Source organism: Halictus rubicundus, chromosome 15 (genome assembly GCF_050948215.1).
Source record: "Halictus rubicundus isolate RS-2024b chromosome 15, iyHalRubi1_principal, whole genome shotgun sequence".
Lineage (NCBI taxonomy): Eukaryota > Metazoa > Arthropoda > Insecta > Hymenoptera > Halictidae > Halictus > Halictus rubicundus.
This window is the reverse complement of record NC_135163.1, coordinates 8,743,625-8,767,153: the sequence shown is the minus strand read 5'-3', so window position 1 is coordinate 8,767,153 and position 23,529 is coordinate 8,743,625. Positions and strand designations below refer to the sequence as shown.

General features: G+C 43.8%; 1 protein-coding gene and 1 non-coding gene across 2 annotated transcripts in view; one reads left to right on the top strand and one right to left on the bottom strand.

The window, feature by feature from the left end:
• Positions 1-23,529, bottom strand: part of LOC143361498 (uncharacterized) — a 123,935-nt gene that overhangs the window by 17,411 nt on the left and 82,995 nt on the right. The gene's annotated exons all lie outside the window — the stretch shown is intronic.
• Positions 18,514-18,585, top strand: Trnam-cau (transfer RNA methionine (anticodon CAU)). Its single transcript has one exon. It is a non-coding gene; the product is annotated as a tRNA-Met (tRNA).

The following is a 23,529-nucleotide window of genomic DNA, read 5'->3' as shown; positions in this document are numbered from 1 at the left end:
GCGTTTCTACAAATTGTAGACCGCGTCTCGTTGGCCGGGGGAAAGCCATTGGAAATCGTGGGCAGTTAGGCATCCATATTTCATCGTCCGAGTAGAACGAGTGGGTGGGCGGAGCGATCGAGTAAACCGCGATCCTCCCGGAATCCTCTTTCAGCGCCGCGGATCCCAGCTATTTCGAGCGCGAGGGATTATCAGTTATCAGGCGGGCTCCGACGGTCGATTGAATATTCATTCGCGCTGCCGATGCCTGGCCGAATAACGGATTGCGACGGGCGTGTCCGGGCATCCGTGAAACGTCAAGGAGGCCAGCTGCCAGCGTGAGAAAAAGCGCGAGAGAGAGAGAGAGAGAGGAAGGGTGGTTTTTCTACGCCCCGTACCAGATCGAACGTGTTACGCTCGGATTCCTGCACCGGGACGGAATCAGTCTTCTACACACGGTCAAACTGCTCATTTCGATTCACCCTGATCGGCCATCGCGGTGAAAAAAAATTTGGAATTCGGTTTCACCCCTCCAACGATTCCTCCTCGCTCGATAAATCTGAATCACGATTTAATAAGCTGGACGCACAGCGGTGGTGAGATTCGAGACATTTTGAGATCGGTTTCACCCCTCCGGTGGTTCCTCCTTGTTCGAAAAATGCGAATCGTATTTTAACAAGTTGCAGAGTCGAAGAGAAAAAATTGAGTGGTTATTGACGAACGTCGTTTCAAAAATTACATACGGAGGAAATGGTTTCCCCTTTTGGCTCCGCTCTCCGCTTCTAATCGAAGCGCATTCGGTGCTATCATAAATTTATCTGAACCTCGACTTGTGAAATAATTAGCTGGCTGACGAAGGATTACGCCCACCGACTCGCTCATTAATATCGATCAGGTCTTTGCGGGAATTCGTGTTTGGAGAGTTAATTGCGCGAAGATGGAAATGAGAGGCGAGCTATTTCATTCCGCGAAGAAATTATCGAGCAGAAAGTAGAACGCAACAAGTAAAGAAACGATCTGCTCACCGTGGGATTTTCGAGAGCTACTTCAAAATTAATAATTAATATATTCTGAAAAGCTCTCAATCTTTACGCTGCTTCAAATTTCACGTAAATAAAATTTCCTGTCCTGTACGCAATCATACTGAAAATTGCGAGTTGAGGGAACGACTCTTTCTCAGAAAATATACTTCTGGCACGGTACTATTCTGGAAGTGTGAGAGAATGATTTTCTCCGAACTTTGAAGCCGTTCTTCGAAGTCGACCGGCATTGTTCTCGTTACGGGAGCCCTTGCAAATTCTTCGCGGAAAGTTTCGAGCGTGGGAATTGCGGGGGGCGGTGGTTGCGTCGGAAAATGTCAATTCCAGGGGCGGAATTTGCGTGCGTAGGCACGAGAGAGGCTCGTCGAGCATAAAAGGAGCGGAGGGGCGGGAACCGGGGGATGGAGAAAGGCACTTTCCGAGCTACCTGTTGAGCTACCTATGTGTTCTCGGCAGGCCTCTTTTGTATGGTCATCAAGGCGGTGGAAATAGCTCCCTCTCCTCCTCGTGGCCGGATTTTCAAGTCGCCGCCAGACTGCACCGCGTCCGCAAGATACACGTCTGGACCGAGGACCGCTTCAATTACCATTGTCTCGCGTGCATCCTTCCGACGCACCTGACACTCTTCTCACATTTCCCCGCTGGGATCTTTATCAAACGCCGCTCACCCCTGCAAACGAGCCCCCGAGAAATAATTGCTACTCCTAACCAAAAAATAATACTTTAACACGTTGACTGCCCTTTAACATGTTGTCACCCATATGTGGGTGCCGGAATTATTTGTCCAGGTTTTAAAATGAATTTTTACGTTAATATACACACTGTACCAAATTTAATTGGGATCTGTAAAATGCAAGGAAGTTGGAGGACTAGACATCATACATTTAATTTTTTTCAATTTCTATTTTATCAAATAACTTTGATTTTATGGAATTTTTGAGGTTTCTAGTTTGGCAGTCAAAGCGTTGAACAATTTTCTCTGTGCCTTTCCTCGAGAAACGATATTTTTTGAGATTTGCTACCAGCTCAGAACTAATTTCACATTTCTTGACATCTTGAAGGAGTAATATTTCTTTTTCCGTTTATGATTCGCAAGGAATATTTTTCGAAATTTTCCCTTCTTGAGCGGAACAGAACGAATAGAAAAGCAGTAGCTCCTAATAGAAAAAAAATTGAGTGGTTTCTCTAAATTTAGTTACAAGTTAATTTTCGTTTGTTCGCCTTCCGTAAGCGTCCGCGTTGAAGTTCGAAGTAGCGCGCGGCATAACAAAACATTTCCATGCGACGGGAGAGCTCACGGAAACTCTGTAACGCGTTTAAATGGGGACGACTTCCCGAGAAACAATAGGTCCAAGTTACAGAGACTCGGTCCTAGCGGTGAAATCATCCGTCGGTTTCGTTTCGAGCGTTTTCTTGTGCTCCGCGAATTGCCTCTTTACATAGACACTCGCGAGAGCCTCTGGTATCGATTCGACGCAGAACCGAGAGCCCGTCGAGCGACAGCTTTAATAAACAGAACTTCGGCAACAAGAATTTCAGAATGTTCGAGCAAGAATTTTATTAAACATCGCATCTCGTCCGCGGAGAAACAAGTTTCGGTGTTGGGCAAACAAGTGTACAAATATTTTAATATTTTGCTCCACGAATTTTGTTAAAAATCGTCTTTTACGAGCACGGACAAATTTTAATTCTCGATGTAATGTTGGCCAAACGATGAAACTGTTTATCAGCGAGCAAATCAATTTCTTCTTTACATCTAAGAGAATTTTTGAGCCCGTAATTGACACCGTAATAGGTTTAAGAGATAATCCGTGATTTCGGACAGACTGGTAATTATTGTAGCACGGTAATACGTCGGTAGTAACGGTGAAGGATTCATGTAACCGAACTAATTCTCCTATAATTAATTGACACCGGCGCGTAACGAGCAAAATACACCATGAAATTCGCCGGCTATTTTCGTGTCAAAGAGCACCGGGAACCGCCTTTTTGGACGTGTCACGGGTTCATTAAAATTCGTGGGGTACCGTCGGGCTGGTTTTCGTCACGTCCGCCGTCATCGGTTAATTATTTTCGCGCTTTGATTCGATAAAAGGTGACACGGCCGTGACGAGCGTTAATCGAACAGGAAACACAGCGTTAAACCTGCCGACGTTTCGATTAACACATCACTTCACCATGGTCAAGGATAATTACCATTTTTTGGTAACAGGTTCACCACCAAACTGTTCACAAGATCCACAAAAATAATTTGTACGTCAAAAATAAAAAAAAAATAAATGCGCGAACATTGCTGGCTACGTCGGACAAAAATTGTTCTCATTTTTGCAATTCATTAATTATTAAATAAAGCTGTGTAGTGGTTCATAACGTGATCGTAAATTAGTACTTACATTAAATTAAATTTTTCAGAATCATCCGTTCCTCCGTCGGGTGCACAGCACACTATTATTCACTCACGCGAATACGTCCCTGTATTTCGGAGCCTACACTACACAACAGAGTTTAGAAAATCGCGACACAGCGAACATGTTACTCCGACCACGAACAAAATAATACTGCGATTTGAACCGCGTGGTTCCCACGCACGTGTTACGGTGACAATAGGCAGGTGAGACGGTGAGGGTCTATACACAAAACCGAGGTAAACAAATTCTGGCGGCGGAGTTGCCGACCCCATTTCCCGGAATTCCCTGTTTTTGTATTCACCGTTTACAAACGGCGGCTGACCTGCCTCGTGTAACGTGACGTCACACGTCCGCGGGAGCGACGCGGTCAAGATCGCAGTATTATTTTGATCGTGGTCGGAGTAACATCTTCTCGTTCGCTGTCACCATTTTATACAGTGTGTTGTGTAAAGTTTAGTGATTGTGCTGCAATTATTCGGACGTATTCGCGCGAGTCAATAATAGTGGATCCCACGGAGGAACAGATGATTCCGAAAAATGTGTAAGTGTACTTCACATTGGTATCTTATAAATCTAGTATTCGTACGTATATATTCTTTGAACTGTTTTATTTTTTCGAGATGAAGTTGGCCGATCAACGTCCTCGTACCGTTTCATATAATTTCCTATTAAGGGATGGTCCGCGATGTCTGACTAGCGGCGAGGATATTTCGCTTGGAACCACCCCGTGGCTCGAGGGTCCTTTGTCTTCGCATCGAGATCCTCCGCGACATAATGGCAACCGGGATCCTGGAGGAAGCGACGCAGCTTCCCGTCGACGGGAAAAAGCGTCTCGTTATGCTCCCCGTCGAGGAGCGTCTTTCACGGGACAAGAAGCACGATCCCCGTTACTCACCGTTATTACTGTCTCCTTGTTTACGGCTCGAGGCTTCATCCCGAACGGAGTTTCGGTTCCCCGCCAGTTTTTCAGCCGTTTCATTTTTCCCCTGGAAACGAAATCGATCGGCGAGAAATAATTTAAACAAACCCTTCGAGCCTCCCATGCAACGAGCGATGCACTTGTCCTCGTTCTAAAAATTGCGTTTTCGGAATTTTCTCGTCAAAATCTGCAGGATTACGCAAAGAAAAGTTCAAAATTTCTGGTTTCCTCGGGCGAAGTTTAACCCATTAGAGAAATTAGAAGAAAGAGTAGTTATACCAAGAAGAATTGTTTCTTAATTTAAATGGTTGCAGAAGGTACAGGTCAATGTAATGGAAGGAGGCTAATTGTTTCTTCATTTTGATTTAGATGAAACCAGTGGAATTTGTATGGAGATCGAGCGTGGCTGGATGATTAGGTGCAGAAATGCCCACGCACGTGATCGCTAAGGGAACAACGGGGCGTGGAAAATGTCAGCGGGATAATTGAAATCTGCGAGAAGCCGGGCAAACAGGAGGACTCCTTCGAGGATTTATTTCCTCGTTCCCGGGGCCGAGCCGTTGTTTTTTCAGTGGATCGAACGCACTTAGCTTCGCCGTTTCTATCGGCGTTCAGGGAATTTTCATCGATTGTTTTCAATTCCCGTAGCGAATCTCCTCGATCGCGCTGTAAAGCCCAGGAAAAGATTCCGGATTATTCGGGAAATGGCGGAATAAAATGGGTGTACGCAGTCAGGATTCTCGTGGAATCGGATCGAACGAGGTGATACTTCGGAAGAGAGTTCATTTCTCCGCGCCTAGGGTCCGTCGGGGCCGGGGGAAAATTTCGAAATCGCTTTTCCCGTCTCTGTTCTCCGCCGACTGTTCGTTATCGCTTTTACGGAGAGCACTGTTTCCCATTTAAAAAAAAAAAAGAAAATCGTGCAGCTCGCTCGCGATGATTTTCGCAATTCTCCGTTCCCCTGGAATCGAAGCTTCAAGCTTTAGATTAACTTTCATCGATTTCTTTTAAAGGTGTATTGTCCAACATTTCCAAAATTCCGCAGAGCGTTTTCGCGTAACTGGCCCACATTGAAATTATCCGCGAACTTCCCCGTATCTAGTTACCGGAAGCACGGAGGCTCGTAAATTTCCCAGCGATGTTCCTTCCCGACCCGAATCTCCTAATTGCATTACGCGTCCGGGTCCCGCGGCGACATAAAATTTTCAAAAACTCCGTCCCCTTTCCCCCCTGTAACAATCGTAAACGATGCGCCGCGAGACCTCGTGAAACCGCTGGGAGACTAGAAACTCCAAGTAGAAACTGCCAACAATGGTCAGACGCCCGCCTACGATATTACTTTTTTCCCGAGATATACCCTTAAAAAGTTGTTTGAAAGTTTTCTGAATTTACGGAGATTCCTCGACGAAGATAAAGGCGCAGTAGAAGCGGCCCGTAAAGGTCAGACATATTGTGAGATGAGGCGAGAACCCTTGCGAACGGCGCCCGCGCAGAATATTACATGTAGATTGCTTGAAATTTTATAATGCACCGTAATTGTGACGAGTAATTTTCATCCGTTAAAGTTTTTAACGCTGTTACAGGGTTTAATGAGCGCTAAGGAGAAACCGCCAATATTGGTCAGGCAGGAGATGAGGAGTAAGCTTGGCTTGTTCAGAATATTACAGGTAGATTATTTATAGCTTCGGTACGGTTACGTTCCCATTGAAACCTTGTTGTTGTTCGCTGCGCATAATGAGCGGCCATTGCAGTCTCGTGGAGAACCATGTAAATATTATTGCGAGCGTTCTCTCGCGTCGAGCTTGCGTTTATTCCGCGAAGCGATCGAGACAATTGTTTTATTCGAATAAAAGGCGGAACAAAAAAAAAAAGGCGAAAATGAAAACAAGGTGATATAATGACCGAGTGAATCGGCGCGCAAATGGATTTTAATTTCGTGGAAAAAAAAGGGAAGAGAAAACATTACGCGTGAAGGGAGGCCGATTGTAATTGTTTGCGAGGGGGAGACCGGCGGGGCGCTTGGCAATTTTTTCCGGGCCTTTTGTCTCGCGGCGGGCTCCGGACTCGTGTAAAATTTACCGTTGACGTCGCCGCCGCTGCCGCGAAAACCATTTCGCCCATCGGAGTTAATAGCAGTTTCATCTCGCGAGCGTAATCGTTCGCTTAACAACGCTCGTTCGCAGGTAAACCATCCGCCATGGGAATCAATCTGCCCGGGGAATGGCCCACCGTCACACCAATTTCACCGTTGCTTTTCACTTCTTTCTCGGTTAACGACCGCCGGACAAACTATCAACATCAAAACGTTGCACCGTAATTTTCCGATGCGGTGGTTGTTTTTTTTGTTTTCAAACGACCAGTTCGTTAGGGGTCGCCTTCCTCTCGAAATTCCGACGACTGGCGCGGAAATATTGGGCGCGCGAATATTTCCTGTGCGCTCCGGTCAACGCAACGTTTTGTTCTAATGCACTTTGCTTTAGGAAACATTGCATTTTCATTCGGAACGCTATCGAAAAGTATTTCGAAATGTTTCAGGTTGTTAACAGTGTTGATTATTATAGGTGCTCCATCTCTGAGGATAAGTAGGAATTATATCTAAATTAGAATCGCAAAAGGAAGCGCGAATTGAAACGAACAACGAGCGATGGTAATTACGACAATGGCCATGAATTTTCCAGGTCGGATAACGGAGAATCGTCGTCCGAATTTTCTGACAGTTCGTCGACGTTCCTCATCTTTCTTCCAATTCCATCTCTTTTGAAAGGGAAGCGTCTTATTTGCCGAGTCCCGGGACATTAGAAGCTTTAGCGGAATTGGGATTCAAATAAGGAATAGGCAAATACTTCCTTTGTTCGGGTCCTCGAAGGGCGCCGCTTCCTTTCCCTGTTCGATATTCGATAGAGGAAATCGAGGAAACTAATGGACGCTTCGGAAGTTTCTTCCGAAAACGTTGAACGTCGACGAAAAAATGTTTATACTCCGTCTTATAATTATTATAATTTTCCATTTTTAATTTATACAACGAACCCTTGCTTTTATCAATATTCATGTATTCCATTGCAGAAGTATGCAAATCAATTTAATTGATGTTGGAACAACCTTTCCGGATAACATTTACTTAATCAAATGTCAGCTTTGATCAAATTTTACTCATCAAATGGTAATTTTACTATTTCCGAACGACACACCCCGGCTTTAATATTGTATTTCATGAACTTTATCAAATATGTACAAATTATACTGCACGTCCATAATAAGTCTCTTACCATGTAGTACAGTGTAGTACAACAATACTACATTCTAAAGAACAAATACAATAAAATGGGTAACGTTAAATCCGTAGCTTTAAAAAATTGTTGCAACAATGTTTCCCGAGTAAAATTCTATCGAAGTTGACATTTTATCAAGAACATACTTCATAATACATACACAGTATGCTCTATTTATATCATTACCTATTTTACTCTTTTTATATTGGCGATCTAAAATTGGAGGTATAAAAGTAGTCTTGACAAACGACATAAAAGTAATCAGTGAAATATGACATGTACAATGTACAATAAAACGGTACGTTGCAATTAAATTCTGAGATTTGAAAAATTACAAAATTTTAATAATTATCAAGAATATCTCAATATTGCAGAATATGTCTAAATACAAGAGTAGCTTCGAAGGGAAAGGGATATCCCCGTCGACAGGTTGACGGTGACAAGTGCATCTTCGTCAGCGAGTTGCGTATCTGCATCTCGACTGCAAAGTCCTGCTATCGATTTCTCTTGGCGTTATCCTCGACGCGTGCGAAACAGGACCACCGACAGAAAAATGCAGCAACTAAGGCCGTTCCATATCGCGCGCGGATAAATTCTGCGATATACGGATTCCGCACGCGGAGAAACGACGAATTCGTATTTTAACCGCTGCAAGCAGAAGCGTATTTTCAACTTTCTACTTCGGTTCTTATTCGATATTCTATTATACCGTTATAATACTATCCTTTACTCTTCGGTAGAATCGCCCGGCATTGGTCAGACTTCTGCTTTGGTGCAAACATAATTTCACCTGCTCGAACATTTTCCTTCTGCCGGATAAACACAATTCGATGCACCATTATTTTGTGTTAGCTGTTTCGAAATACAATACTTTTGCTTTGAAAGGAAGTACATTTTCTTCTTTTTTTTTTTACAGAGGAGATTGTTTTCAGATAGTTGCAGACCCGGTAAGTGGGATGACAGCAGTAATATTTGTTTCACGAGGATCGTCGGAGCCCATTGTACTCTCCGTGAGCACCGGGCATAAGAAGTCTTAGAAAACTCAAAGAGGATTGTATTACGCTGCAGCAGCTACTGTCTGGCCATTCCCAATCTTTTCTACTTACTGCATCGTGTTTCCCAACAGGTACGGATCCTCGATAATCGGAATCAGATCTCTCGTTGCTATCAAGAGGAAATATCAACAAAACTCTCGCAGAACATCCTCGCCGAACCGTAAGTTACGTGAATGCTTAAAGTTTGGCCATCGTCTGGCCATAGACAGTATTTTCTACTTAAAGCTTCGCGGCTTTAGCGGAGGATACATCCTTTCATCGAATTCTTTCCAATTCTAAGCTTCCTAATGCACTTCCAGGGCGTGACTAATTGTGAAGAGGATCTATTAGACGGCACACACACACCGGGTGTTCCGAATGAATCGTCCGCATCGAACTTTCTTTCCCGGAGCGTTGTTCGTCGCTCGTAAATCATGCAAGTGGAACAGAACTAGCTTCCAGCAAATATGGGGACCGTGAAACGAGAAACGTAAGCTATTATTCAAACCTGGGAACAGTGGCTATCAACCGCAGCCATCTTGGAATGGCTGTCTTGTACAGAATTTTTATTAAGAAAAGAAAAATTAAGAAAAGACGAACGAAACGGGGAGGTGATTTCCGGCATCCGTCGCGCTCCGCGTTGCATCGAGCAGCGACCGCACGATTCAAGAGGCGGAAAAAGGGGAATACAAACATTCGACACGGATCGTCGGAGTTATGGGAGCTCGATAAACCCGTCACGTTTCCGGTCGCGGCTGTCAAACGGTGCGCCGCTGTTCCAGAAGTCGTTCGAGGGGAAAAATTGGCCGCGTCGATCGTCATAAGCTGCCACTTCCGCTTGCATTCTCTCGTTGATTTACAACAACAACGGGCCGTTGCAGCTGCTCTTTCGCTCTCCGCCGGTTTTATTTCCGGGCGCCGGGTTCGCCCATCGATTTTCGATCCCTCGATCCATGGGTCCGGGGACATAATAATGCGTCGAGTCGACGAACCTGTATATCCGTTCGAACTGAAGTAGGTGCACAGCGATGCAGGTCGAATTTCAAGGGAGATACGATGCAGCCAGCCGTAACTTCGTTCCGCGTAGTCGAAAATGCCGAATGAAACCGATATCGAATTTTTAAAACGTTCTCCTTTTTTTTTTTCATTGGTTTTTGAATAGACGAATAATTGGAGATCTTCGAGTGAAGAATAATTTATTTTTATTCTTTTTGGGTTAGAAGTGGAGGCGATGTCGTGTTTATGAGAAGTGGAAGACGGTTCTTTTATGCGGGGGATGTTTTATTCAACGGTTTCGCTTTCTTGAATAAAAGATTGAAGGAAACGAGCTTTTATTCGCTGTTCGATGCTATTATTTGGATGAAAAACTTTCTTCGCTTTGCTTTCTGGAAGTGTTGTTTATACACAGAATATTCGTTCTCTTTTTGTTACACAAGGACTATGTACATTGTGTCTTATTATTTGATCGACATTTGTGCTTGGAGGGCAAACAGCTAATGCCTTAATACTGATTGACATTTCTAGTTAGAGATCAATTAGCTAATGCCTGATTACTGATTGACATTTCTGCCTAGAGATCGAATAGCTTACGTCCGATTATTGGCAGGTTAACTTAAAGGTTAAACAGCTTATGTCTGTTCATTAAGTGGTACATGCAGGTTAAACAACTAGTGTCCGATAATTGGTTGATATTTCCACTTAGAGATGAAAATAGCTTACGTTCGACCAATGATCGACAATTCTCCTTAGAGATGAAATTACTCGCGTCTGACTATCAATTGATATTTCCACTTAGACTTTCACCAGCAAATGTCGGATCGTTTGAAAAAAAAATTGAAGTGACAGGGTGTACGGAAGTGGATTGTTCGTTTCCGGACACCCAGTGCACACGGGTCTCAACGGGCCGGGGTGGCCGCCCACGCGAGAAGCGCCGAAACTCGAAACGAAAAGTTACAGGACGAAGTTTATCTCGGTAAAAGGAAGCTCCGGTTCCCAGGGAGTGGATACGGTGAAAACGGAAGGAAGCTCCGCTATTGGTCCCGCGAAAGGAGTCGTTATCGGTCGGGCTGAGTGCTCGACAGCAACTATAGAAATGCATTACGGTGCTGCGCGAGCTCTCCCCGTCCTTCCAAGCTTGGCTCGATAAGCATCGTTAGGGTCGTTACTCGCACTCGATGGCCTGATAACTAATTAACAGCGCCGATCCCGATGCTCCCTTTGTTCGGGACCTGACGCTGGCCTGGCTTTCTCCTGGCGTTGTTAATTAATAAATTAACACCGGCACGTAAGACGAAGGAAGTAAGCTGTTGTTGAGAATTTTTAACATTGTAATATTAATTGTGAAAAATATTCGTACGATAGGTTCAACGTTCTGGATGCATCTCGGTGGGTTCGGTGTTGATTAAGAATTAATCGTTTGCGATTAAGCTTCCTGCTCGCTGCGATTTGTTGTCCCCGCAGACCGAATGGTTGCAGAGCTCAACGACAAATAAAAATCCGGCTGATCCCCGATTATAGCGGGGGTGGCAATACTTCTCAGCACGTTCGCGCTGGCACTATCGGTACACGCGTGTTCCGAGGGTTTTCAGCTCGCGGGAAGTTAAGCACCGAACAATGGTGGGCCAGACCCGACCGAAAGCAAACCGGGATCCACTCTGTTTAATTGGCCAGCGGAGTGCATGAAAGGCTTTGTAGAATAAACAGTGATCAGAAGTGAATAGCGGCTCCGATATCAGCAATTTCGACGATCGTTTAGGAACGAATGGAAGAGAGGGTCCAACGGCGAAAGAAAACAGGAAAAAACCGCACACAAATAGACGCGCAGGGACATACAGAGACGAACATGCGCGCACATACGAGGATGATGGATCGAACGCGCGTGACTTTTGATAGAATTCGCGGAGCAACGGGTCCCCCCCGTTGATCTCTCGTTGGCCCGATGCTCGTTTCGACGCTCTCCATTGTTTCTCGCGCAAATATTTAGTTTCCGGTGTTTTCGTTTCTCTCCGATTTCCGGCGACGAGATCCAAACCGGGTGCCGGCTAGACTGCCAACACCGGACGCGCCAGCTTTGACAGTGAAAATCGAAACCCGGGACGATAGAATTCGGCTGGCGCAGAAGTCCCCCCGGCGCATAGTTTTTAACATGTTCAACGATTTTCGCTTTTGACCAGCCTTGCCAAGTCACCGGGAAACCCCTTTGTGTTTGCTAGTCCGTGGAAAATCGAAACCGAACACGATAATTGCTTCTTTCACGAAGGGTGCGTTTTATGAGCGAAATATCGATCTTCCCCGTGGTTTTGAATCATTGTAGCATCGATCCTTCCTGTGGAGCTCGGAATATAGCTCTTTAAAATATGCTGAATTTATTCTAAGAGTTTTATAATCTATGTAACCCGTTAAGTAGAATGAGCTGAAATTGGTCGGACAGTAACTAGGTTGCAACCAACTTGGTTGATCAGCATGCAAAATAGAAAGTTTCTTGCGGGTCAACTTTAAGAAACAGAAGTTAAATGAAAACGTGTTTGTTCTTTTAGACGCATCATTAACATATTAAATGATTTTCGCTTTTACAATCGAAGAATTCATTTTTAGGAAAATTATTGAAAAGAAGGATGGCACACTTTTGCGAGCTCCTCTCGCGAAAAGTCGAGGCTATTTTCGCAGGATTTTGCGGAGGCACTTTCGAGGAGTATACTGAAAGCCGAGCTATCTATAGAATTTATCGAAAATTACTTAGATTCGAATTAAGTCGGAATCGTCACACGCGAGGAATAATTGATGGCGGCTCGAAAGCGTTTCAAGAGGGATCAGTATTAATCGTCCGTTCTCGATCTTGCTCGTTAATGTGCCGAGGTCACTCGTGTAAAAAAGTAAAAAGCCAGCAAAAAAAGGGAAACCAGAACGGGGGAGGGCGAAATCGCGAGAGAGAAAAAAGGAAGGAAAATTCGCTCCCGGGGGTGGAGCGAAATAGGAGTGCGAATTATTTATTAAAGGGTAGTCGCGGATCGCTGGTAATATTTTTCCACGGAAAAACAGTCCTTTTAACAAGATGCAGTTTATTCCGGCCGGTTACAACAACGGTTTTTTAATCCCTTGTAATCGATGGCTTTCGCAACGCTGTCAATTTTGAGCGAATTAAACGACATTCGTTCGTTGTCGGATTCCAGTGGATATTTTCTGATTTCACATTCATGAAATTCGCGCTCGATTTTGAAAAATAAATATCCTCGTTTAGGAGAGAGCATTCGTAAAAACAGAGGAGAGCGAGAGAGCATGTTTTACACGAGGAAATTTTTACCCTACCTTTAATTCAATAAAGTGTTTAATATTTTTCTCGAGTTGTTTGCTAATTTCGTTGAGTGCTGTTAGCAGAATTTTTGTGTACAATTGTGCTGCAGTCGAAGCCGCAACTTTCGACATTAAAACAGGCAGAAGACTAGAACTAACAAATGTAGGAGTACAAGTCAATATATACAGCCGCCATTCAATATTTCGAAGCACGATGTTGAAGTAAATAAATACCCGGGATACAGTACACCCGAGTATAGGGTGTACAGAATAACTGGTACAAACGGGGAGGGGGTAATTTCTGTAAATATAAATCGAAAGAAAGTATAATAATAACAATTTTTCGTTTGACGCCTGCATGCACGTATCTTTTCTTCGGACCGTGTCACTTCGAAATCGTGTAAAACAGAAGTTGGATGTGCCAGCAGAAAATTTTTCGTGCAAAAATTGGCAACCCGGCAACAACAAATTGTCCTTCCACGTTCCGGGAAGAAGAATAAAAATCGAGACGACAAACGACGCTGACAAAAATGTTCTTCGTCCATGTGTGCGCGCGCGCGTGAGCGTGTCGGAAGGGCTTACGAACGGCAGTTTCGCACAATTAGAATTCCCGTGGATTTGCATTGAAGGCGGACAACGGGCGACACTTAACTCGCGCGACAAGCTTTTTCGCATTGAGCGGGCTGCACGCCGGCCGAATGGGGAACGAACGAACACAGGAAGAAACTTTCCGTCATTCAGCGTCACCGGTGTCTGCCGCGTCTCCAACTTCCCCGACGAAAAAATATGTCGCGTCGTCCATTTGCATTAAACAGCCGGCCCGCATTTACATTCGAGCGGAAACGGCGCGTTCGAGGCTCGCCTGAATTTTCGCTGTGTTTCTTCCTTTATTTTTCCCGTCTACTCGGCCTACGTTCCGATTTTGCGACTGCAACCCGATTGCAAGACAAATCTACGGGGCTCGGATAATTACTGATAATTACTCGATAATCGTGGAAACGTCCACGATTTAATCTTGGAAAGGACAGTGAAAAATCGAGCTTCGAGGATGCTTTTTAAAAGCATGTTTCCATCAGTTTCTCCTCCTTAAGCGGTTTAAGTAGAATGGGCTGGAAGTGGTCAGACAGTATTCTAACCACACTGTCGATGTTGTGTTTTCTTCTTTTCTTTTTATTAATTGCAGTGAGAGATGTGTTCATTGCAAAACACTGTAACTCAGATATAAAATTGAAGATACAGAAGAATTATAAAATTATTGATAGAATATAAATTTAATTTCTGTGGCTTCGAATTGATTCGGACAATTTTTATGTTGACGATTTCTAAAATCTTACTTCTCACTCCATGAAAGAAGTGGTTAAATAAATTCCCGGGAATGTGAAAGTACCAAAAAGCACGGCAACAAAACGAAAACTGCTTTGATCCGTCGATTGATCCAATCTTTTTCATTTTCTCTCTGAATCTGGTAAAACGATTCGTAAACGAGCGCGGTACGCTTCTAAAAAGGAGAAAACCCTGAAAGATTCTTTTCAAGGATCTGCTGCACGTAGCCCTCGGCGGATATCGATCGCGAGCTTCGAGGCTCAGGCAGGACGATCTTCGATCGTAATTTTTTCCCCATTTTTTTCGTCCATTTGGTATAGAAAAGTAGCCTTTCGAGTTCTCGGGAGAAATTTTTCGCATAGGTTTCGCCGTCGTCGAGTGGACTCGGTCACGCGAAACCTAAGATGGACGAGCGGTTCTCGAGATGAAGGCATCGATATCGTGAGAAATAAATTGCGGTCGAGAGCCATTCAGTCTGTCGAATTTATTTAACCACTTCGAAAGCTGGACACCTGCCGAGTGCCCTGAACGGGAAAGTACACGCGGCCCTTTAGCCACGTCGTCCCTTTTATACGTTGCAAAATTGAGCTGGAGATTTGTACGATTCCGTGGAGTGCGGACCTCTGGTGAAATTGTTACAATATAACAGTTCATAATATAATAATCGCCATGATAAAAATGGCGTTCCGTTTCTCTCGGTTTCGAACGACGATACTTAGACTTTCCGCCTTTGAGGAGCAAAAATTCCTTCTTGCGTATCTCCGTACACAAGAATGTAATTATGATCGTCGGAGTAAGACAAAGAGTAAGAGAAAAAAATACGGGAACGGGAGTTACGACGTCGGAATTTCGATTTTCGTAGCCGGGACGAAGGAGAGCTTTTCCCGAGAGCTTCCGCTTGATTACCAGCGTGTTATTACGTACGATTACGCGGCGTTGTTCAACATTTTTCCATTAACTTGATTATACCCTGAAGCGGTCGATGCGTTTAATCGATCCGCGCGTATTAATTACAGGTCATCGGCCGGCGTCACGCGAACGTGACTTTCTTGCCGCTGGAAATTGCAATGTTAACCCGAGGAGAAAAGTATTCGATAGTAAAGGCAAGTTCGATGAAATAGGTATTTTTAACGGTAAAAGATCTGTTCATTCCACTTGATTCCCGTTCTTTTCAATTGATAAAAATAGTGTAGAAAATTTAAATATTGACCAGAAAATGGCTACCGTTGAGGGTAGATTTTTGGACAGAAAGTCGGGCGTTCCTATCGACACAGGGTTCTCGGAATTGTTCATGTCAACGTGAAAGCAGTCTGCAGATGACAAGGACACAGTGCGCAGCGCTGTCAGCTCCTTCGGAACGAGCCGGCGGCTGAAGCGTCGCTCATTCCGGGCGAGGATCGCGCGTAGGCACGTTGAGCGACGTTATTCCGTCGCGTTTCACGAAAATATTATATTAACCGTGTCAACACCGCCTCCCCAAAACGGGGATCATAATATTTGCTTTCGCCTCCGCGTTTCCGCAGCCGGAATTCACGTTCGCGCATGGTAACCTCGAGGCACGCAGGATCAACGTAGACGCCGGGCGTCCTTCGTCGTCCCAGTATTATTTTCCTGTCGAATTAGGCGTTCCAGCGAACTGAATAATTTGTTTGCAGATTTGCGCTACGAATTCGCCCTTCGACGTACAAGTACACTTAAAATTCAACGTCACCGCTTATTTCTCGGAACGTGTAGGTGGATTCTCATGAAAAATGAAAATTGTCTGCTTCGATGAAATAAATATATGAAAGCTAAAATCTCTGAGATTCTGCATCAATTTTCTCAGAGCAACTAATCACAATAGTGTAGAGAAATTTTTTGGGGTCACGGGAGACAGACCCCAGTCTACTTTATCAAGGGTTAAAATTAAATTAAGTTTTCTTATGTATTTACTAGGTCGAATGGAAATGAAAAATAATGGGGATTAATAGTTGCTCGAACAGAAATATTCGTTCACAAGGAATAGAACGGTAATTGAGATTTATGTGGGCCTGTGGTAATTAAGAAGCACACGCAAAATTAACGTACACGCATTCGTCCTTCGTCACTGCTGTAGTATTATTACCGCGAATGAAATAAACTGTTTCAACGTTGCGCCTAATCGGTCAGAACATTCTAAATGGTCGGCGACGTTCTAACCGGAAACAGTTTATCGAACTCGTAATCGGTGAGAGACAGAGTTCGCGATGTTAGATAATAATTGCGAGCTGCGCATTTGTATTTATAAATATTTTATCGACTCGTTGGATCGTACAGCAATCTCGATACGCTCGCGACACGCACGTTTAATATATTTTTTTAATGAAACATCGCCGACCGATGCCAGCGCGATTGCACTGCGGATTTTTGTGCATTTATGCCACGAGGTAATTTGCAACTGCCCGAGGAGAAGCGTGCGCAAACACACAATTTTATCGTTGACGGTAATTTATTCGTGCTTTGTTGCAATTAAACATTGATATTGGTTGTTTCACTTTTTCCACGAGGAATCTCCCGCCCGATGGAGGAGCATAATTTTTATGTTTGGTCGTGAATTGAGCTGTGAAATTCAGTAAAAAACATTACAATTAAAAGCCCAAACCGATAAGAATAGTGACGTGTGTTTGTATAACGACGTCGCTTCTAAATATCATCCAGATTTAGCGCATTGTATTTGGCTATCGCATCGAATTAAACATTCCCCGGCAGGAAAAACTATTAAACAAATACCGTAAACGACGTTGCCGCCATAGATCGACTCGCGACTCGAATAAACGTCATCAGGAATTCCATCGTGTCGACGAAACGAAAACATTCCGACGAACGGTTTTGTTGCCGGTTTTCGCGCGCGTGCGCGTGCGCGTGCGCGTCCCTTTGTCCTTCGCTGGGGAAATATTTATTCGCGACGAACCGAAGGAGAGACCGAAAAATCGACGGACGTAAAAGGAAAACAAGCGAACAGAATGATCGGCGCGCGCAAACTAAATATAAAATATCGCTGGTAAACGCGTTCCCCCGTGGGAGTTGACGGGAAAGGAAAAAAAAAAGGAAATTTGACCATCGTTAATCGAAGTACGGACGTTGTGGAAAATCGACGACCAAAAACTGTGTTCCGTGCACGATGTGCTCTATGTAAATGCAAGTAATTGCAAGTCCCATTTGTTTCTCGCGTAAAACGGAACTCCTGTAATTTCGAAAATATACTACTCTCTCCGGCATTTTGTTCTCTGCCTTAATCACATCTTACGCATTTTTACCGGAATTTATGGACCGCGGATTTCGCATAACCCGTTGACGTACCCATTAATTAGAATTCGACGCGACCAGAAATCCCATTTATTTCTCAACTTGTTTTCGTGCAATATTCATACGTATTTCAAGTGGAAATGTTGTTAGCAATGTTTTACTGTAACCTTGAGAATATTTTTCGATGTGTGGTGTACAGTATTACCAGCGTACAATTTATTCAGATAAAGAAAAGATGCTTTTGATCGGTATCTGCTCAGATAGATTCTGTTCCCACAGAATGTTGTAATAATAGTGTAATGTTGAATCCAGCTGGGTACTTTCGTTAACTTCCCTGCGCACAGACCACTTTCCCAAACACAACCGCGCGTAATAAGTTTCGGAAACTCGTTAAACTCTCGAGGCTCCGCGGACCAGGGCTCGGGCAATATGCAATAAATTTTTATTTCGCCCCGGTACACCGAACAGATATTTTCTTTTTTTATCGCGATGTCTGCGAGAGCAACCGAGAGGATGGTTTTTCAAATATTGATTGCGCGACTCCATTTCCTTGGCCGCCATTATTTGCGACGCGACGCGGTAACGATGACACGGCCGGAAGTGAAGCGGTCCTCCGCGGAAGGACAAGGCATTAAAGGATGTCAGAGAGAAGCCTAATCGACGGGACGTTTCGTTACACATTCCGCCATTGAGCAGCAAAATTAAAAATTTAAAAAGAAAAATTATTTTTTACCGGACCGAATCTGGACTGATCTTACTTCAGACTTGGAAAATGAAGTATTTATTATTGTGAACTTCTTATTGCTTAGGGGATGAAATTATGGTGTGAGATGTTCGAAAAGGATAAACGCTATCGAAGAATTATTCTAGGGTTCCGATATATTTAGGAATAATTAGCAAACTCGACTGGAAATTAGAACCAACGATCGATCAATGCACCTAGGAAATTTTCAAAATGAACGCTAATAAAACTGTCATAATCACAACAGCAGAGTGGCGCAGTGGAAGCGTGCTGGGCCCATAACCCAGAGGTCCGTGGATCGAAACCACGCTCTGCTAAGGGATGAGAAATCATTATTTTTGTGAAACGATGATACCTCACGGATCATTAATCTTTTCTCTCAGTAGAAGTGTTTAATTCTTTTTTTTTTTAAACAAAGAATTTTCTTTGCATTCCCTGATAAAATTCAAACTAGTCAGTCTTGAATATGTAAAAATTGCTCGATATTTTTTCCCTTTATTGCGACGTCAACAATTATCTCCTGTCAATGTTGAGAACATTACAATGTTGAGTCACAGTGAGATCCTGAAATGGTACACGTGGCAAGCAGAGTGCGATCATGCTCACGAACATCTCCAACGGGAGAGAGAATATGGTTGACTTCTCAAACCCTTTCAATGACAGAATATTACGCAACACGTTTGTTTATGGTGCTCCGAGCAAGCAGTAAACCGCTTTGATAGCCTGTTACCGTTTCGCGGAGCGATAAAACCACGAGGAAACCAACCGGTAACAGGTCACGCGGCTTCAGCCTTGACCTGATCCCTCTCATGTAAATAGAGGGCGAAACTACCCTCGTGGAACACGCGCGCCGCGAGGAATTTCGCGTAAACTTTAATGCCGTATTATCTTTGAACTTTACTGCTAAATTAGGGGACAAATTACTCGCCGGAAGAGAGCGAGCCACCCTACAAAATTACTGTTTTATACAATCTTTCTAATCCGGTGCACCACCCCTTAAAAATCAAACGAAATCGAGGAAATTCTTTCTCGACTTCTAGAGGAAATTCTGAAGCTTCCTGCACCGCAAATTGGAGTGTTATTAAATTATTCAGTTGAATTTGCTGTAGAAACAACTCCCCTTATATTGTTCATCGCTAGACCGCGGATCTTTAAAGAATTAAATTCTTAAGTCTCTGTCAATTTAAAGAATTAAATTCTCAATTCTCTGTCAATTTAAAGAATTAATATTTACAATGATGAATTCACCTAGAATTAATATTTACAATGATGAATTCACCTAGAATTAATATTTACAATGATATATTGAGCTGATGTCCCCTGTCAAATTAAAAAGTTAACATTTACGGTGGTATGTTGGACTAATACTTCCTGTCAATTTGAAGATTTAATATTTACATATCGAATTCATTTCCTCTGTCAACTTGAAAATTCAATATTTGCTATAATATTGCTAATAAATCGCAACGGTTTTTGCGATGGCCTGTTTCGATAGTGTTAAACAGTTGTTTCCCCGAGCGAGACTCTGAATGATCGCACCTTTTCTGGTCGGTTCTCCGCGACTCTAAAGAATTTATGAACGTAGTCTTTGTGAGGCAATGCGAACAAGTTTCCCGTTGCCCTAGCAGGCGAATCCGACACGGCCGGGTCGTTTTTAGCGACTGCGAGAGGGAAGTTACGTAAAACGTCTGGCTTTGTCGAGGCGGAAGAATTTACGTAATTATTTGCGTAAGCCGGAGACCGACGAAAAACTGGAACGAACGAAAGAGAACCGGCCGGGTGCCGTTGGAAAAAATGTCGTTCCCTCTCTTCGGTGATTAATATGAAACAACGCGCGAAGGAAACGTAATATTCAAAAAGGAAGAAAGAAACAGGCCGGAGTGTCTCCGGGAAAATTACACGGACGCTTTAAAAGGTCCTGTCCTTCAATATGGCGCGCGAAATGTTCAGCACAGAGAGAACTACCGCTACAGAAATAATGCAAAAATGGTCACAAGAAAATAAATGGGCCAACTTTGTGTCACAATCTCTCAGCGTGCATACTACGGTAACGTCTTGATCTGCACGATCTATGTCACAGCTCGGACCTGAGGATTGGGCTTAGATCAAGACTTCACTTAATCAAGATTTTATCAAGACTTGACTTGAGATTACAATACAGGTACGGGGACATTGATTTGATTGACTTTGAACGCCAAACTAGAAACCCCAAAAATTCCATAAAATTGGAAAAAATTAAATGTACGATACCGAGTAATCCTCGAACTTTCTTGCATGTTACAGATCCTAATTAAGTTCGGTACAATGAATATATCAACGTAAAAATTCGTTTTAAAACCTGCACGAATAATTCCGTCAGCCACATATGGCTGACGTGGCGATCAACGTGTTAATATTTTAATACGGTCTGTAATATTTTTCCCATTTAGCTCAGATTTATTTCCAGCGGCTAGCTACGGGACAAATAGTATCCAGAATGTTTCTACTGCAAATTTCGGTCAGCTCGGTTAACAGCCGAGCGTCCATCGAACCCTGGCGAGTACACAGGCCAAGCCCAGAATAGTGTCTCCGTTACAGGGCGTCGGGCAGGGCAAACGATACCGACAAACAATTTCGCCAGCCCCCGTGTGTGTCCGATCGTTCCTAAACACGGACGATATTTTCGTCGCGCAAACAATGGGCGCCAAGGGCCGGAGACAGTAACAAAAAGTCCCTTCTGGACCCCGCACTCGTCAACGATGCCTTCTTACGTAACAATAAAAGAAAAAAAGTCAAGGCACTTTAAAATACAGCAAATAGGAAAAACGACTGCAATTAGAAACAGTAAAAAGACCGACAGAATTGAAGTCCACGAAACAATTCAGAATATTCGAACGTACATGGCAAACAAAAATTGATCACACGGAATATTTCTTTGCCCAAAGCAGTTTCACCGACAGATTACAAAAGCACATTTCCGCCCCGCCAACGGCGAAAAATTTCAACACGAGAAACACGGGTCGCATTCCGCGGTGGTAAAATAATTTTCAAAAGCACTTTCCAGTCGACAGAGCTCGGCGGAAAGTCGGACTTCGACGAGAAACGTTTGAACAATGGCTCCGACGAGCGTGGCTTGGCAAGTGCGCCCGTTGAAGATTGACAGAGCCTTTGAAACCAGCCCGAAGAAATGAAATTCACTCGTCAGCCGGGCCCGGCTCATGAATTTCATCGATCGTCGAATCGCGCGTCGTTGCTCGAGGAATTATACGGTGGAGCTCGTTCGATCGCAATTACGCGGAGAGAAACGGCGACACGGCCGTTGCAAAAAGGGAATATAGAGAGAGATAGAGAGAGAGAGAGAGAGAAAGAGACAGGAGAGACATTTCGTTCCCAGGAACGCAGACCGGATCACAGTCTCGGGAAAACCAACAAACGGCGGACGTGACGCAACCGTAAATCGGTTCCCGCGTGCCCGGAAAGCCCCATCGTCCCGCGAGAAGATTGTCGCGATTCCGGATGGGAATTGCCCTGCTCTCGCAATTACCCGTGGGGATTTGCCCGGTGCGTTTTTCACCTGAGACGCGATCACGTTTTCCGTTCGGGGACACTTCGCCTCGGCCTACAGCTCGCCGAAGCTCTGCTGCCTTGATGGAATTAGAGAACGCTCCTTATAAATACTTTTTTTTTATTCAATGCAATCAGAATCTGAAAGCAGAGAGATTATTTTGCCACCTCATGAATACTGCCTCGCGTCTTTCCGTAAATTCTACAATTTTTATTCCGCCGTGAAAGGACGGAATTGAACGATCTTTAATAAGTTCATTTACGAGCAAATTGTGCTAGATTATTTCACAGCTAGCCAGAATTTCCTTTCAGGTTTCTTCCGGAAAGAGACGGAAGTTCTCTTTCGATATAAGGCGATGGCTCGGGACCGGCTCTCGACGTATTTCGGATGAAGAGGGGATATAGCGATTTTCTTACTTCGAAATAAGAAGTCGTCAATCTTAGATCGGAATAAAACTGTACATATTGACTCGAGCTTACCCCCACCGCGACGGAGGGTGAAAATAGAATTTAACACTAAACCTACCACCGCCGGTCAAAATGACCGTTCCAGATGTTTTATTTCACAATTACTCAAATTGTAAAAGTGCTTTAAATATTTCAGTAAATACATTTAGGAGAGAATGTATCATAATACGAACCGCGCACGAAATCCAAATAAATTCAATCTCGTCATTTTCATAAGACAACATGTGTTAGTTACTTTTAAGGCTCGGTAGGTTTAGTGTTAACCCTTTGCACTCGGTGCTATTTTCATTCTAAAACTAAATTTTTCTTCCGTCTTGGAATATTTTCATTTTATTCGTACGAAACCGATCCGATTTCCACATATAATATTTAAATGTTTCGTGATCTATTAAATACAAATTTTGCAATGTAACAAATATTTTGTAATATTTTTTGTAATTTCCTTGAAATAATGCCACAACAATTTGTAGCGGTGCTTCAGAGTCACCACTCGAGTGCTAAGGGTTAATAGTTCGAGGAAATTATTTGTAATATTTTCGAAAAACCTCGACCGCAAACATTAGCACATCTGCGGAATCCCAGATTAAAAATCGTCCCGCGTTACAAATATTTCCGGTTTAACGAGGCCTTTAAAAAAAAAAAAAGAAAAACAATGTCGCAATCAGCGCGGCTAGCCGTGGGGGGTCGTAACGGAATAACAATCAATTCCGGTCTTTTACAGCTTCATTAACGCGGCGGGAGGGTCGAACAGACTGTTGAACACCCCGGGACCAGACACGGGGTTCATAATAGTAAACCCGCAGGAAATATTCCCGGCGTAAAAGTCGCGGCCGGTTCGACGCGCAATTAAATTCCGAGGGTGGTTTCGGTCGGTCAGCGATACGCGCACCCTCGTAGTTTAATTAAACGATTTAATTAGCATATTTCGCTGGCAGGGCTTGTGTAACGCGGAGAGACGAACGGTTACGCGACCGGAAACAGGTACCATGGAGAAAAAAAAAACTCGATCCCGTTCATCCGCGGACAATGGCGAGGGTGAATCGATCGCCCGGAACTTTATTATCGTGACAACGGGGTAATAAAATTTTCTGCAACGCACGATACACACCGATCCACGACCCGCGTCCTCGCCGCCATTTTAATTTCGCCCGTCCTCGGGTCTTATCGTCGCCGATCGCGTAATTACCGCGACGCTAAAAGGTGACATTCTCGTGTACGCTTATGTTGTTTTGCTTTCGCTCGGCGCGCGA